The following is a 12,740-nucleotide window of genomic DNA, read 5'->3' as shown; positions in this document are numbered from 1 at the left end:
GTTTTGCTCATATCTCCTAAACTATGCGTCCTAGAGCGAAAAGGAGCCTAATTCATGACCACCCCCAAAAAATCGAAAATTCCTTCGAAATCCTGAAAAAATTGAAATTTTTATATGAAAAACTTGTTTTGCTCATATCTCCTAAACTATGCGTTCTAGAGCGAAAAGGAGCTTAATTCATGACCACCCCCAAAAAATCGAAAATTCCATCCAAATCCTGAAAAAATTTAAATTTTTATATGAAAAACTTGTTTTGCTCATATCTCTTAAACTATGCGTCCTAGAGCGAAAAGGAGCTTAATTCATGACCACCCCAAAAAAATCGAAAATTCCATCCAAATCCTGAAAAAATTGAAATTTTTATATGAAAAACTTGTTTTGCTCATATCTCCTAAACTATGCGTCCTAGAGCGAAAAGGAGCTTAATTCATGACCATCCCCAAAAAATCGAAAATTCCATCCAAATCCTGAAAAAATTGAAATTTTTATATGAAAAACTTGTTTTGCTCATATCTCCTAAACTATGCTTCCTAGAGCGAAAAGGAGCTTAATTCATGACCACCCCCAAAAAGTCGAAAATTCCATCAAAATACTGAAAAAATTTAAATTTTTATATGAAAAACTTGTTTTGCTCATATCTCCTAAACTATGCGTCCTAGAGCGAAAAGGAGCTTAATTCATGACCACCCCCAAAAAATCGAAAATTCCATCCACACCCTGGAAAAATTGAAATTTTTATATGAAAAACTTGTTTTGCTCATATCTCCTAAACTATGCGTCCTACAGCGAAAAGGAGCTTAATTCATGACCACCCCCAAAAAATCGAAAATTCCATCCACATCCTGAAAAAATTGAAATTTTTATATGAAAAACTTGTTTTGCTCATATCTCCTAAACTATGCGTCCTAGAGCGAAAAGGAGCTTAATTCATGACCACCCCCAAAAAATCGAAAATTCCTTCGAAATCCTGAAAAAATTGAAATTTTTATATGAAAAACTTGTTTTGCTCATATCTCCTAAACTATGCGTTCTAGAGCGAAAAGGAGCTTAATTCATGACCACCCCCAAAAAATCGAAAATTCCATCCAAATCCTGAAAAAATTTAAATTTTTATATGAAAAACTTGTTTTGCTCATATCTCTTAAACTATGCGTCCTAGAGCGAAAAGGAGCTTAATTCATGACCACCCCAAAAAAATCGAAAATTCCATCCAAATCCTGAAAAAATTGAAATTTTTATATGAAAAACTTGTTTTGCTCATATCTCCTAAACTATGCGTCCTAGAGCGAAAAGGAGCTTAATTCATGACCATCCCCAAAAAATCGAAAATTCCATCCAAATCCTGAAAAAATTGAAATTTTTATATGAAAAACTTGTTTTGCTCATATCTCCTAAACTATGCTTCCTAGAGCGAAAAGGAGCTTAATTCATGACCACCCCCAAAAAGTCGAAAATTCCATCAAAATACTGAAAAAATTTAAATTTTTATATGAAAAACTTGTTTTGCTCATATCTCCTAAACTATGCGTCCTAGAGCGAAAAGGAGCTTAATTCATGACCACCCCCAAAAAATCGAAAATTCCTTCGAAATCCTGAAAAAAATGAAATTTTTATATGAAAAACTTGTTTTGCTCATATCTTCTAAACTATGCGTCCTAGAGCGAAAAGGAGCTTAATTCATGACCACCCCCAAAAAATCGAAAATTCCATCCAAATCCTGAAAAAATTTAAATTTTTATATGAAAAATTTGTTTTGCTCATATCTCCTAAACTATGCGTCCTAGAGCGAAAAGGAGCCTAATTCATGACCACCCCCAAAAAATCGAAAATTCCTTCGAAATCCTGAAAAAATTGAAATTTTTATATGAAAAACTTGTTTTGCTCATATCTCCTAAACTATGCGTTCTAGAGCGAAAAGGAGCTTAATTCATGACCACCCCCAAAAAATCGAAAATTCCATCCAAATCCTGAAAAAATTTAAATTTTTATATGAAAAACTTGTTTTGCTCATATCTCTTAAACTATGCGTCCTAGAGCGAAAAGGAGCTTAATTCATGACCACCCCAAAAAAATCGAAAATTCCATCCAAATCCTGAAAAAATTTAAATTTTTATATGAAAAACTTGTTTTGCTCATATCTCCTAAACTATGCGTCCTAGAGCGAAAAGGAGCTTAATTCATGACCACCCCCAAAAAATCGAAAATTCCATCCACACCCTGGAAAAATTGAAATTTTTATATGAAAAACTTGTTTTGCTCATATCTCCTAAACTATGCGTCCTACAGCGAAAAGGAGCTTAATTCATGACCACCCCCAAAAAATCGAAAATTCCATCCACATCCTGAAAAAATTGAAATTTTTATATGAAAAACTTGTTTTGCTCATATCTCCTAAACTATGCGTCCTAGAGCGAAAAGGAGCTTAATTCATGACCACCCCCAAAAAATCGAAAATTCCTTCGAAATCCTGAAAAAATTTAAATTTTTATATGAAAAACTTGTTTTGCTCATATCTCCTAAACTATGCGTTCTAGAGCGAAAAGGAGCTTAATTCATGACCACCCCCAAAAAATCGAAAATTCCATCCAAATCCTGAAAAAATTTAAATTTTTATATGAAAAACTTGTTTTGCTCATATCTCTTAAACTATGCGTCCTAGAGCGAAAAGGAGCTTAATTCATGACCACCCCAAAAAAATCGAAAATTCCATCCAAATCCTGAAAAAATTGAAATTTTTATATGAAAAACTTGTTTTGCTCATATCTCCTAAACTATGCGTCCTAGAGCGAAAAGGAGCTTAATTCATGACCATCCCCAAAAAATCGAAAATTCCATCCAAATCCTGAAAAAATTGAAATTTTTATATGAAAAACTTGTTTTGCTCATATCTCCTAAACTATGCTTCCTAGAGCGAAAAGGAGCTTAATTCATGACCACCCCCAAAAAGTCGAAAATTCCATCAAAATACTGAAAAAATTTAAATTTTTATATGAAAAACTTGTTTTGCTCATATCTCCTAAACTATGCGTCCTAGAGCGAAAAGGAGCTTAATTCATGACCACCCCCAAAAAATCGAAAATTCCTTCGAAATCCTGAAAAAATTGAAATTTTTATATGAAAAACTTGTTTTGCTCATATCTTCTAAACTATGCGTCCTAGAGCGAAAAGGAGCTTAATTCATGACCACCCCCAAAAAATCGAAAATTCCATCCAAATCCTGAAAAAATTTAAATTTTTATATGAAAAATTTGTTTTGCTCATATCTCCTAAACTATGCGTCCTAGAGCGAAAAGGAGCCTAATTCATGACCACCCCCAAAAAATCGAAAATTCCTTCGAAATCCTGAAAAAATTGAAATTTTTATATGAAAAACTTGTTTTGCTCATATCTCCTAAACTATGCGTTCTAGAGCGAAAAGGAGCTTAATTCATGACCACCCCCAAAAAATCGAAAATTCCATCCAAATCCTGAAAAAATTTAAATTTTTATATGAAAAACTTGTTTTGCTCATATCTCTTAAACTATGCGTCCTAGAGCGAAAAGGAGCTTAATTCATGACCACCCCAAAAAAATCGAAAATTCCATCCAAATCCTGAAAAAATTGAAATTTTTATATGAAAAACTTGTTTTGCTCATATCTCCTAAACTATGCGTCCTAGAGCGAAAAGGAGCTTAATTCATGACCATCCCCAAAAAATCGAAAATTCCATCCAAATCCTGAAAAAATTTAAATTTTTATATGAAAAACTTGTTTTGCTCATATCTCCTAAACTATGCTTCCTAGAGCGAAAAGGAGCTTAATTCATGACCACCCCCAAAAAGTCGAAAATTCCATCAAAATACTGAAACAATTTAAATTTTTATATGAAAAACTTGTTTTGCTCATATCTCCTAAACTATGCGTCCTAGAGCGAAAAGGAGCTTAATTCATGACCACCCCCAAAAAATCGAAAATTCCATCCACACCCTGGAAAAATTGAAATTTTTATATGAAAAACTTGTTTTGCTCATATCTCCTAAACTATGCGTCCTACAGCGAAAAGGAGCTTAATTCATGACCACCCCCAAAAAATCGAAAATTCCATCCACATCCTGAAAAAATTGAAATTTTTATATGAAAAACTTGTTTTGCTCATATCTCCTAAACTATGCGTCCTAGAGCGAAAAGGAGCTTAATTCATGACCACCCCCAAAAAATCGAAAATTCCTTCGAAATCCTGAAAAAATTGAAATTTTTATATGAAAAACTTGTTTTGCTCATATCTCCTAAACTATGCGTTCTAGAGCGAAAAGGAGCTTAATTCATGACCACCCCCAAAAAATCGAAAATTCCATCCAAATCCTGAAAAAATTTAAATTTTTATATGAAAAACTTGTTTTGCTCATATCTCTTAAACTATGCGTCCTAGAGCGAAAAGGAGCTTAATTCATGACCACCCCAAAAAAATCGAAAATTCCATCCAAATCCTGAAAAAATTGAAATTTTTATATGAAAAACTTGTTTTGCTCATATCTCCTAAACTATGCGTCCTAGAGCGAAAAGGAGCTTAATTCATGACCATCCCCAAAAAATCGAAAATTCCATCCAAATCCTGAAAAAATTGAAATTTTTATATGAAAAACTTGTTTTGCTCATATCTCCTAAACTATGCTTCCTAGAGCGAAAAGGAGCTTAATTCATGACCACCCCCAAAAAGTCGAAAATTCCATCAAAATACTGAAAAAATTTAAATTTTTATATGAAAAACTTGTTTTGCTCATATCTCCTAAACTATGCGTCCTAGAGCGAAAAGGAGCTTAATTCATGACCACCCCCAAAAAATCGAAAATTCCTTCGAAATCCTGAAAAAATTGAAATTTTTATATGAAAAACTTGTTTTGCTCATATCTTCTAAACTATGCGTCCTAGAGCGAAAAGGAGCTTAATTCATGACCACCCCCAAAAAATCGAAAATTCCATCCAAATCCTGAAAAAATTTAAATTTTTATATGAAAAATTTGTTTTGCTCATATCTCCTAAACTATGCGTCCTAGAGCGAAAAGGAGCCTAATTCATGACCACCCCCAAAAAATCGAAAATTCCTTCGAAATCCTGAAAAAATTGAAATTTTTATATGAAAAACTTGTTTTGCTCATATCTCCTAAACTATGCGTTCTAGAGCGAAAAGGAGCTTAATTCATGACCACCCCCAAAAAATCGAAAATTCCATCCAAATCCTGAAAAAATTTAAATTTTTATATGAAAAACTTGTTTTGCTCATATCTCTTAAACTATGCGTCCTAGAGCGAAAAGGAGCTTAATTCATGACCACCCCAAAAAAATCGAAAATTCCATCCAAATCCTGAAAAAATTGAAATTTTTATATGAAAAACTTGTTTTGCTCATATCTCCTAAACTATGCGTCCTAGAGCGAAAAGGAGCTTAATTCATGACCATCCCCAAAAAATCGAAAATTCCATCCAAATCCTGAAAAAATTGAAATTTTTATATGAAAAACTTGTTTTGCTCATATCTCCTAAACTATGCTTCCTAGAGCGAAAAGGAGCTTAATTCATGACCACCCCCAAAAAGTCGAAAATTCCATCAAAATACTGAAAAAATTTAAATTTTTATATGAAAAACTTGTTTTGCTCATATCTCCTAAACTATGCGTCCTAGAGCGAAAAGGAGCTTAATTCATGACCACCCCCAAAAAATCGAAAATTCCTTCGAAATCCTGAAAAAATTGAAATTTTTATATGAAAAACTTGTTTTGCTCATATCTTCTAAACTATGCGTCCTAGAGCGAAAAGGAGCTTAATTCATGACCACCCCCAAAAAATCGAAAATTCCATCCAAATCCTGGAAAAATTTAAATTTTTATATGAAAAATTTGTTTTGCTCATATCTCCTAAACTATGCGTCCTAGAGCGAAAAGGAGCCTAATTCATGACCACCCCCAAAAAATCGAAAATTCCTTCGAAATCCTGAAAAAATTGAAATTTTTATATGAAAAACTTGTTTTGCTCATATCTCCTAAACTATGCGTTCTAGAGCGAAAAGGAGCTTAATTCATGACCACCCCCAAAAAATCGAAAATTCCATCCAAATCCTGAAAAAATTGAAATTTTTATATGAAAAACTTGTTTTGCTCATATCTCTTAAACTATGCGTCCTAGAGCGAAAAGGAGCTTAATTCATGACCACCCCAAAAAAATCGAAAATTCCATCCAAATCCTGAAAAAATTGAAATTTTTATATGAAAAACTTGTTTTGCTCATATCTCCTAAACTATGCGTCCTAGAGCGAAAAGGAGCTTAATTCATGACCGTCCCCAAAAAATCGAAAATTCCATCCAAATCCTGAAAAAATTGAAATTTTTATATGAAAAACTTGTTTTGCTCATATCTCCTAAACTATGCTTCCTAGAGCGAAAAGGAGCTTAATTCATGACCACCCCCAAAAAGTCGAAAATTCCATCAAAATACTGAAAAAATTTAAATTTTTATATGAAAAACTTGTTTTGCTCATATCTCCTAAACTATGCGTCCTAGAGCGAAAAGGAGCTTAATTCATGACCACCCCCAAAAAATCGAAAATTCCATCCACACCCTGGAAAAATTGAAATTTTTATATGAAAAACTTGTTTTGCTCATATCTCCTAAACTATGCGTCCTACAGCGAAAAGGAGCTTAATTCATGACCACCCCCAAAAAATCGAAAATTCCATCCACATCCTGAAAAAATTGAAATTTTTATATGAAAAACTTGTTTTGCTCATATCTCCTAAACTATGCGTCCTAGAGCGAAAAGGAGCTTAATTCATGACCACCCCCAAAAAATCGAAAATTCCTTCGAAATCCTGAAAAAATTGAAATTTTTATATGAAAAACTTTTTTTGCTCATATCTCCTAAACTATGCGTTCTAGAGCGAAAAGGAGCTTAATTCATGACCACCCCCAAAAAATCGAAAATTCCATCCAAATCCTGAAAAAATTTAAATTTTTATATGAAAAACTTGTTTTGCTCATATCTCTTAAACTATGCGTCCTAGAGCGAAAAGGAGCTTAATTCATGACCACCCCAAAAAAATCGAAAATTCCATCCAAATCCTGAAAAAATTGAAATTTTTATATGAAAAACTTGTTTTGCTCATATCTCCTAAACTATGCGTCCTAGAGCGAAAAGGAGCTTAATTCATGACCATCCCCAAAAAATCGAAAATTCCATCCAAATCCTGAAAAAATTGAAATTTTTATATGAAAAACTTGTTTTGCTCATATCTCCTAAACTATGCTTCCTAGAGCGAAAAGGAGCTTAATTCATGACCACCCCCAAAAAGTCGAAAATTCCATCAAAATACTGAAAAAATTTAAATTTTTATATGAAAAACTTGTTTTGCTCATATCTCCTAAACTATGCGTCCTAGAGCGAAAAGGAGCTTAATTCATGACCACCCCCAAAAAATCGAAAATTCCTTCGAAATCCTGAAAAAATTGAAATTTTTATATGAAAAACTTGTTTTGCTCATATCTTCTAAACTATGCGTCCTAGAGCGAAAAGGAGCTTAATTCATGACCACCCCCAAAAAATCGAAAATTCCATCCAAATCCTGAAAAAATTTAAATTTTTATATGAAAAATTTGTTTTGCTCATATCTCCTAAACTATGCGTCCTAGAGCGAAAAGGAGCCTAATTCATGACCACCCCCAAAAAATCGAAAATTCCTTCGAAATCCTGAAAAAATTGAAATTTTTATATGAAAAACTTGTTTTGCTCATATCTCCTAAACTATGCGTTCTAGAGCGAAAAGGAGCTTAATTCATGACCACCCCCAAAAAATCGAAAATTCCATCCAAATCCTGAAAAAATTTAAATTTTTATATGAAAAACTTGTTTTGCTCATATCTCTTAAACTATGCGTCCTAGAGCGAAAAGGAGCTTAATTCATGACCACCCCAAAAAAATCGAAAATTCCATCCAAATCCTGAAAAAATTGAAATTTTTATATGAAAAACTTGTTTTGCTCATATCTCCTAAACTATGCGTCCTAGAGCGAAAAGGAGCTTAATTCATGACCATCCCCAAAAAATCGAAAATTCCATCCAAATCCTGAAAAAATTGAAATTTTTATATGAAAAACTTGTTTTGCTCATATCTCCTAAACTATGCTTCCTAGAGCGAAAAGGAGCTTAATTCATGACCACCCCCAAAAAGTCGAAAATTCCATCAAAATACTGAAAAAATTTAAATTTTTATATGAAAAACTTGTTTTGCTCATATCTCCTAAACTATGCGTCCTAGAGCGAAAAGGAGCTTAATTCATGACCACCCCCAAAAAATCGAAAATTCCATCCACACCCTGGAAAAATTGAAATTTTTATATGAAAAACTTGTTTTGCTCATATCTCCTAAACTATGCGTCCTACAGCGAAAAGGAGCTTAATTCATGACCACCCCCAAAAAATCGAAAATTCCATCCACATCCTGAAAAAATTGAAATTTTTATATGAAAAACTTGTTTTGCTCATATCTCCTAAACTATGCGTCCTAGAGCGAAAAGGAGCTTAATTCATGACCACCCCCAAAAAATCGAAAATTCCTTCGAAATCCTGAAAAAATTGAAATTTTTATATGAAAAACTTGTTTTGCTCATATCTCCTAAACTATGCGTTCTAGAGCGAAAAGGAGCTTAATTCATGACCACCCCCAAAAAATCGAAAATTCCATCCAAATCCTGAAAAAATTTAAATTTTTATATGAAAAACTTGTTTTGCTCATATCTCTTAAACTATGCGTCCTAGAGCGAAAAGGAGCTTAATTCATGACCACCCCAAAAAAATCGAAAATTCCATCCAAATCCTGAAAAAATTGAAATTTTTATATGAAAAACTTGTTTTGCTCATATCTCCTAAACTATGCGTCCTAGAGCGAAAAGGAGCTTAATTCATGACCATCCCCAAAAAATCGAAAATTCCATCCAAATCCTGAAAAAATTGAAATTTTTATATGAAAAACTTGTTTTGCTCATATCTCCTAAACTATGCTTCCTAGAGCGAAAAGGAGCTTAATTCATGACCACCCCCAAAAAGTCGAAAATTCCATCAAAATACTGAAAAAATTTAAATTTTTATATGAAAAACTTGTTTTGCTCATATCTCCTAAACTATGCGTCCTAGAGCGAAAAGGAGCTTAATTCATGACCACCCCCAAAAAATCGAAAATTCCTTCGAAATCCTGAAAAAATTGAAATTTTTTATGAAAAACTTGTTTTGCTCATATCTTCTAAACTATGCGTCCTAGAGCGAAAAGGAGCTTAATTCATGACCACCCCCAAAAAATCGAAAATTCCATCCAAATCCTGAAAAAATTTAAATTTTTATATGAAAAATTTGTTTTGCTCATATCTCCTAAACTATGCGTCCTAGAGCGAAAAGGAGCCTAATTCATGACCACCCCCAAAAAATCGAAAATTCCTTCGAAATCCTGAAAAAATTGAAATTTTTATATGAAAAACTTGTTTTGCTCATATCTCCTAAACTATGCGTTCTAGAGCGAAAAGGAGCTTAATTCATGACCACCCCCAAAAAATCGAAAATTCCATCCAAATCCTGAAAAAATTTAAATTTTTATATGAAAAACTTGTTTTGCTCATATCTCTTAAACTATGCGTCCTAGAGCGAAAAGGAGCGTAATTCATGACCACCCCAAAAAAATCGAAAATTCCATCCAAATCCTGAAAAAATTGAAATTTTTATATGAAAAACTTGTTTTGCTCATATCTCCTAAACTATGCGTCCTAGAGCGAAAAGGAGCTTAATTCATGACCATCCCCAAAAAATCGAAAATTCCATCCAAATCCTGAAAAAATTGAAATTTTTATATGAAAAACTTGTTTTGCTCATATCTCCTAAACTATGCTTCCTAGAGCGAAAAGGAGCTTAATTCATGACCACCCCCAAAAAGTCGAAAATTCCATCAAAATACTGAAAAAATTTAAATTTTTATATGAAAAACTTGTTTTGCTCATATCTCCTAAACTATGCGTCCTAGAGCGAAAAGGAGCTTAATTCATGACCACCCCCAAAAAATCGAAAATTCCATCCACACCCTGGAAAAATTGAAATTTTTATATGAAAAACTTGTTTTGCTCATATCTCCTAAACTATGCGTCCTACAGCGAAAAGGAGCTTAATTCATGACCACCCCCAAAAAATCGAAAATTCCATCCACATCCTGAAAAATTGAAATTTTTTATGAAAAACTTGTTTTGCTCATATCTCCTAAACTATGCGTCCTAGAGCGAAAAGGAGCTTAATTCATGACCACCCCCAAAAAATCGGAAATTCCTTCGAAATCCTGAAAAAATTGAAATTTTTATATGAAAAACTTGTTTTGCTCATATCTCCTAAACTATGCGTTCTAGAGCGAAAAGGAGCTTAATTCATGACCACCCCCAAAAAATCGAAAATTCCATCCAAATCCTGAAAAAATTTAAATTTTTATATGAAAAACTTGTTTTGCTCATATCTCTTAAACTATGCGTCCTAGAGCGAAAAGGAGCTTAATTCATGACCACCCCAAAAAAATCGAAAATTCCATCCAAATCCTGAAAAAATTGAAATTTTTATATGAAAAACTTGTTTTGCTCATATCTCCTAAACTATGCGTCCTAGAGCGAAAAGGAGCTTAATTCATGACCATCCCCAAAAAATCGAAAATTCCATCCAAATCCTGAAAAAATTGAAATTTTTATATGAAAAACTTGTTTTGCTCATATCTCCTAAACTATGCTTCCTAGAGCGAAAAGGAGCTTAAATCATGACCACCCCCAAAAAGTCGAAAATTCCATCAAAATACTGAAAAAATTTAAATTTTTATATGAAAAACTTGTTTTGCTCATATCTCCTAAACTATGCGTCCTAGAGCGAAAAGGAGCTTAATTCATGACCACCCCCAAAAAATCGAAAATTCCTTCGAAATCCTGAAAAAATTGAAATTTTTATATGAAAAACTTGTTTTGCTCATATCTTCTAAACTATGCGTCCTAGAGCGAAAAGGAGCTTAATTCATGACCACCCCCAAAAAATCGAAAATTCCATCCAAATCCTGAAAAAATTTAAATTTTTTTATGAAAAATTTGTTTTGCTCATATCTCCTAAACTATGCGTCCTAGAGCGAAAAGGAGCCTAATTCATGACCACCCCCAAAAAATCGAAAATTCCTTCGAAATCCTGAAAAAATTGAAATTTTTATATGAAAAACTTGTTTTGCTCATATCTCCTAAACTATGCGTTCTAGAGCGAAAAGGAGCTTAATTCATGACCACCCCCAAAAAATCGAAAATTCCATCCAAATCCTGAAAAAATTTAAATTTTTATATGAAAAACTTGTTTTGCTCATATCTCTTAAACTATGCGTCCTAGAGCGAAAAGGAGCTTAATTCATGACCACCCCAAAAAAATCGAAAATTCCATCCAAATCCTGAAAAAATTGAAATTTTTATATGAAAAACTTGTTTTGCTCATATCTCCTAAACTATGCGTCCTAGAGCGAAAAGGAGCTTAATTCATGACCATCCCCAAAAAATCGAAAATTCCATCCAAATCCTGAAAAAATTGAAATTTTTATATGAAAAACTTGTTTTGCTCATATCTCCTAAACTATGCTTCCTAGAGCGAAAAGGAGCTTAATTCATGACCACCCCCAAAAAGTCGAAAATTCCATCAAAATACTGAAAAAATTTAAATTTTTATATGAAAAACTTGTTTTGCTCATATCTCCTAAACTATGCGTCCTAGAGCGAAAAGGAGCTTAATTCATGACCACCCCCAAAAAATCGAAAATTCCATCCACATCCTGAAAAAATTGAAATTTTTATATGAAAAACTTGTTTTGCTCATATCTCCTAAACTATGCGTCCTAGAGCGAAAATGAGCTTAATTCATGACCACCCCCAAAAAATCGAAAATTCCTTCGAAATCCTGAAAAAATTGAAATTTTTATATGAAAAACTTGTTTTGCTCATATCTCCTAAACTATGCGTTCTAGAGCGAAAAGGAGCTTAATTCATGACCACCCCCAAAAAATCGAAAATTCCATCCAAATCCTGAAAAAATTTAAATTTTTATATGAAAAACTTGTTTTGCTCATATCTCTTAAACTATGCGTCCTAGAGCGAAAAGGAGCTTAATTCATGACCACCCCAAAAAAATCGAAAATTCCATCCAAATCCTGAAAAAATTGAAATTTTTATATGAAAAACTTGTTTTGCTCATATCTCCTAAACTATGCGTCCTAGAGCGAAAAGGAGCTTAATTCATGACCATCCCCAAAAAATCGAAAATTCCATCCAAATCCTGAAAAAATTGAAATTTTTATATGAAAAACTTGTTTTGCTCATATCTCCTAAACTATGCTTCCTAGAGCGAAAAGGAGCTTAATTCATGACCACCCCCAAAAAGTCGAAAATTCCATCAAAATACTGAAAAAATTTAAATTTTTATATGAAAAACTTGTTTTGCTCATATCTCCTAAACTATGCGTCCTAGAGCGAAAAGGAGCTTAATTCATGACCACCCCCAAAAAATCGAAAATTCCTTCGAAATCCTGAAAAAATTGAAATTTTTATATGAAAAACTTGTTTTGCTCATATATTCTAAACTATGCGTCCTAGAGCGAAAAGGAGCTTAATTCATGACCACCCCCAAAAAATCGAAAATTCCATCCAAATCCTGAAAAAATTTAAATTTTTATATGA

The sequence above is a fragment of the Haematobia irritans genome, unplaced genomic scaffold, assembly GCF_050003625.1.
Source record: "Haematobia irritans isolate KBUSLIRL unplaced genomic scaffold, ASM5000362v1 scaffold_11, whole genome shotgun sequence".
In the NCBI taxonomy this organism is placed as follows: Eukaryota; Metazoa; Arthropoda; class Insecta; order Diptera; family Muscidae; genus Haematobia; species Haematobia irritans.
The sequence above is the reverse complement of the archived record's forward strand: the minus strand, read 5'-3'. Positions refer to the sequence as shown.